Here is a 6,000-nt window from a genome sequence, read left to right on the forward strand (position 1 = left end):
GGAGGCGAGCAGGAGGTGCTTTCGGTGATGCTTACTCGCCTCGCGAGTAGATTTACTCGCCACGGCGAGCTGCACAGTGGCAGCATCCCCTGTTTCGCATTCTTGCGTCTTTTTCCCTCGTTTCTGTTTTGAATTGGTTTTCGGTGTAAACATGAAAGTTGTAGATAATTTTGTTAGCTTTCCAATGGCTTTGGTTTGACTTGAAAATGATTCTTGGTTTTTGAGTTATGAGGCAAATACTCCAAGGTGGTCTTGGTGAAATTTTACGAAAAATCCGCATAACTATTTCTAAGTCGACCCAAACCTTATAGATTGTTTCCAAACTTTCAAACTTATATTTTATGAGTTCAATTAAGGTGTTTAGTAGTATTTAAACTATGATGTGAGGGATTTAACTTGTTTTACTTAGAAAATGGAAAATTTCTTGAAAAGTGTTTCGGTGAGACGAACTTTGTGATTTTTATGAATTCATCGTATTTGGCCGATGAAATGCTTATGTAATCTCTACTGCACATATGTGTGACTTGAGAGGATACATGGCATAGGCAATTGAACTCGTTTACTTGGTTTTGGCTTAGGTGCTCAATTATTTTCAATATTGTGATTTTTGAGACGAACTTGATTGAAAATGATCATTGAAGGCCAATTGCTTATGAACCCTCTATGATTAGATTGATATGATTATGAGACGATGTATGAATGGTTGTTAGGTGATTAATATGATGTTTGTGATCATATGTTGTAATTGTTCTTTTATTTGGAATGTAAGGAACTATGTGGAGATATGAACTATATGATATAGTTGAATGATGATTATAGCCGTTGACTTATAGCCGTTGATTATAGCCGTTGAATTGTTGTGAACATATGCATAGTGAATTGAGTCATATGTTCATGCATCATATGTCGTGTCGGATGTTATATCCATATTGCCGTTGACTATAGCCGTTGATAATGATGTTTTTGTTGCATCATGGGTGACGACCTTGAGGAGGATTGGTACCACATGCATCTAGATGAGTCTAGAGCCATTGCATACTTGTTGGTGAATTGAAATGCATTTGAGTTGATGATTGAATTTGTTAATTGTTGATTAAGATGGTTGATTTTGTGATGTGTGTATGTTACACTTGTGGGTATGAATTCGAGATGTTGATATTGAATGATGTGAATGTTAAGAATACTTGTGAATACGTGTATGGTTTGTTATCCATCGTTCTTAAATGTATCTTTCATTCTCAAAGTTTCTTGATTAATTTTAAGTGGATTATGATGATGTAATGCTAACCCTCAGTGGTTTACCACCTACCTTTCCGTATGGACGGGTAGATGGAGTGCAGGATGCTTAGTTGTGCTTGTTGATGCCGAGGAGTGGAGTTCCTCTTTTTCATGCAAGTGTCTAGATTAGGGCTCTGATCTAGGATAGTCTTTGCATGTTGTTTATTTGACTTTGTATTTTGGAGTTGTTGAGATATTCTGTTATTTGAGATTTGAAGGATACAGTTGTATTTAGTTTGAAGATCCAGATATGTTTATGAATTATATGTCGTTCCGCTGCTATGTTGTGTAGCATGATATTTATGCATGTATGATTTGTGGTTTATTTGAAGACGTAGCATCTATTTCTAGAATATGTTAGTATATTCGCGCATTTTACCGCTTATTAGAAATAGGGTGTTACACAAGGTACTGATGTCTTGCATGATTCTCTCCTCAAAAGTTTTTCAAAAATTCAAGGAACTCAGGCATTTTTCAAGAAAACAAAATTTTTGGCCTGAGGAAGCAAAGAATGCTCCCTGTACATTCAAAATCGCGCCACGCCTATATATGGCCGCAGTGCGATTTTCACAAGCAGCATAGGTGACCCCCTGTTTCGCCAAAATCGCGGCACGCCTAGTATCCACCGCGGCACGATTTTGGCTGTTATGTGAAAAAAAAATAGCCGTTGGAACTTATAGCCGTTACTAGCCGTTACATATTTGCCCGTTATTGCCCGTTAGACTCAAAATCGAGCCGCGCCTATATATTGGCATGCCGCGATTTTGCCCAAACAGCCCTATAAAAACCTCACTGTTCATCATCATTTTCATTCCATTCTTCCTACCTTTCTCTACCAAAACTTCCCTAAACTTCCATTCACGAATTTTTCTCATCTTCATCACCTTTTTCACTTCCTAAACATCATCTACCCACAATCCTATCACAAATTCATCAATCCAAACCACAATCAAACCACAATCATTCCCAACTTTCCCAAACTTCACAAAACTTCCCTTTCACCATATTCCTAAACCACAAATGGCCTCCAACCAAAGAAACACCCGCTCAAAGAAAGTCACCAACCCCAAGCCATCCACAAGCAAATCCAAACGCCCTCGTACCGCATCCGAACCACCCGAAAACGCCATCCATTTCATCAATGACCAAGCCCAAGAGTTCCATTAATCTATGAAGAGTTTCGAAGTAATAGGGGAAAGAAAGTTTGATTTCACAAAGCTTGTGAATTATCCTTTCTTTGAGGCCGAATTACGAAGGAGAGGGTGGACGAAGTTGAATGAGATGATCGACGAAGCAAACAACAAAACGGTGATCGTCGAATTCTTTGCAAGTGCAAGGGTGTCTGATACACCCTTCCAATCTTTTGTTCGAGGCAAGTACATTGATTTCAGCCCAGATGCTCTCAATGCATGGCTGAATGTTCAAGCACCAGAGGAGTGTTGGGTTGAAAAATTGAGGAGGGAGAGATTAGGCATTACAGAGGATACCTTTGATGAGATCATCACCACCATGTGTAGGCCTGGGTCGACTTGGAAAAAGTCCCAGATGCTTACCTATGCGGAGATGCTGCCGATACCCAAGGCGTGGGTGTCCTATTTGGTCCAGACTCTTGAGAGTGCATCTTGCACTTCTGAAATTCCTCTCAAGAGGGTGCTTGCTGCCTATGCCATCATCAAGGAGTACCCTATAGATATTGGCCGCCTCTTGGCCAATAATCTTCATGATCTAGCAACCGGGAACACCACACAATTGGGGCATGGAAGCTTAATTAATTGGTTGTGTGAGCAAGAGTTTGTGCCGGCTTATGATAGTGATCTCAACACCAGCAATATGAAGCCGATCACCGACTCAGTCATGGATGGATTTGTGAAGAAATATGAGGGCTACATGAAGGAGAGAGAGAGGGAGGCAGCAAGGCAACAACAAATGGAGCAAGGAGGGAGTAGTAGCCAAGGGGGTTATGCTCCTCTTCACCCAAAGCTTGAGGAATTCATGCATGTGCAAGCTAATTGGATGAATGAGACTTCGGACCAGCTGTGGGTGAACCGTCCTAGGTTCTCAGCTGCGTTGGCTGCGGAGGCTCAATTGCATATGGGACCGATTAGTGGGTCTTATGAGAGGTTTGGAGGCTCCCGTGAGCGCATGGAGCAATATTTTACACATCAAGAAGAGTATGGTCTGCGCATGAGGAGGGAAATCACTGATGATTTCAATGCCACCGAGCAAGATCAAGGGGATGGCATCTTTGAAGGATTGAGGACACCGGGGGCTGGACACTCGGATGATGATGTGAACATGGGCTGATCTACTGATGGATTAGCATTTTCTGCTTTGTATTTTATTTACGTTATTTTTCTTTTTGATGTATTTTCTTTATTTTCTTTTAATGTCGAAGTCCATTGAACTTATTTCCCTATTGTAATTGCTCCTGCACTTGTTTATTATTAATGAATTTGTTTTGTTTCATGTGACCTATTCCAGTTTAGTAACAGTTGTTTGTTGAAACGTTATTCCAAAAGTTCTAAAGGAGGGGTGACTTTATTCAAAGGCGAAGTGTACGGCGTTGCTAGGTAGTCACATACTCCCAGAAATCTCAGCCATAAGGTTCATTGCCAAATTTGTTTTTCAATTTACTTATATTTAGATTAGTTTCCCATGCAACTACATTTCTAGAACTTGCATTGTTTCTCTATTATTGATTGGTCTTTGTCAATTACACACTGAGGCAAAAGTGCTTGGTCCTGTGAGCCTTTTTGAAGCCTACCCTGTTTTAATTTGTTGAATTTATCCTTTCTTAACCAATTGTGAGCCGGTAGGATTATAACTTTTTGTTCGGTGACAAACTACATTACAAGCCTAGAGACTTTTAGGACTTGTCCCTTAATGTATTTTCTGAGTTAAGGCATTGTAGAATGTTGCTAAAGATTAAGTTTGGGGTTGCTATTGGAATTTGCAACCAACTAAGTTTGGGGTGGGGGTACTAGAGAATAAGAGAACAAAAATGAAAGAAATATGAAATTGTCATGCAAAATATACACAAAAATGGTGTATAAAAAAAATGAAATTGAATGCTGAAAAAGGGACAAAACATTGAAAATCCGAGTAACTTCAAACTCGATTGTCCCTAAATGTTAAAAATATTCTCTAGTACCTTTGCATTGATTGTTATTCCACAAGGTGAATGATTGAAGGATTGAATTTTGTGCTTTAACTTCCGTAGGAATGCCTAACTCAAATTTTGTGTAGCCTACTTATCCAAATATATCCCACCTTTCACCTAAGCCCCGTTATAACCCTAAAGACCTCAAAAGTGTGTAATGATATTGACTTTGATTGATGTTTAGAAACTTTTCAAGTGTATGGTAATATGTAGACCTGCATGTCGACTGGTAGAACCTTATTTCAATTTGATGCGAGGAGTTGTGAATTGGTGGATGCGAAGAAGTCAAACTAGCTCATCTTTAGCTAGAAGGAGAATGAACTTTTGGGTACTATTGTTTTATCAGGTAACTGTTATTTTACTGTCGTTTGTCACTATTGCAAGCAAATTCCTTGAGGACAAGGAATGGTTTAAGTTTGGGGTTGTGATGACATGCTGTCATTACGTAATTTTTAGGACTTATTGTGACATTTTGATATAGTTCTCATGCAATTTATACTATTCTGGAGTGCAAAAAGCTGAAATATTGAAGTCTGTTTGAAGCAAATCGCGCCACGCCAAATTCAAGCCTTGCCACGATTTTTGAAGAGAAATTCACATCTCCCTGTTTTAGAGGAATCACGGCGCGCCATTATACAGCCGCGGCGCGATTTTATGCTTTCAGGCCCAAAACTCTATAAATACTGCACTAATCCTGAAGAACAAGGGTTACGATTTTGGAGAGCAAAGTACGATTTTGAGACATCGGAGACGGCTAGAAGGGCGATTTCTTCAACCTTTTAGCAAAGTACGATTCATTGATTATGTTATTTGTAAACTCGATTATGAGTAGCTAAATCTCTTAGATATTAGGTCCGAGATGAATCTTTGTAACCCTAATTGACACATGTTGCTGTGAAACTCTATTTTGTTTATGAATTCAATTCTAGTTTATTCAATTCAATTGTCCTTAATGCTTTTTATATCTTGATCACATATAACCTGATTTTGTGAGAACGAATGACCACTGACCATGGATTTCGACTTAGACCTAATTGAATTGTTCTAATAAACAGGGTTAGTCTAGGAATAGATAATCGTTTGTTAGTGATAATAGGTTAACGTTCGGTAAAACCTTCAAGAATTATTAGACCACCTAAGGAATTAGGGGCTGTAGTTTAAGAGGAGGGTCCTAACTCAAGGGATTGATTAGGGCTATTTTGTTAATCATCGTAAATTAGAAGAGGATTCATAACAAATAGGTGCAGTAGACCAATTAGGGGAACTTAGAGGATTCGACGGATCTGATCTCATCTCTCTCCATATTTTCTTAACAAATCTTTATTTTTTGTTTCTTGATTTAATTAAAATCAAACCAAATCTACTGCTTAGTGGCAAAACAAAATAAATTTTATACATCCTATTTTTATAACGCAATTGAATTATTGAAGTTAAAAACAGTCCTCGTGGGATCGATATTTTTACTACTTCGATAGTATTTGGTGCACTTGCCAAACGTCTATCAGATATCTCATTTTTTCTTGGGAAGGGAAAAATAAGAAAAAACCCTTGAGAATCAAGGT

Source organism: Medicago sativa, chromosome 8 (assembly GCF_051527215.1).
Source record: "Medicago sativa cultivar Bolivia chromosome 8, Bolivia_mono, whole genome shotgun sequence".
In the NCBI taxonomy this organism is placed as follows: Eukaryota; Viridiplantae; Streptophyta; class Magnoliopsida; order Fabales; family Fabaceae; genus Medicago; species Medicago sativa.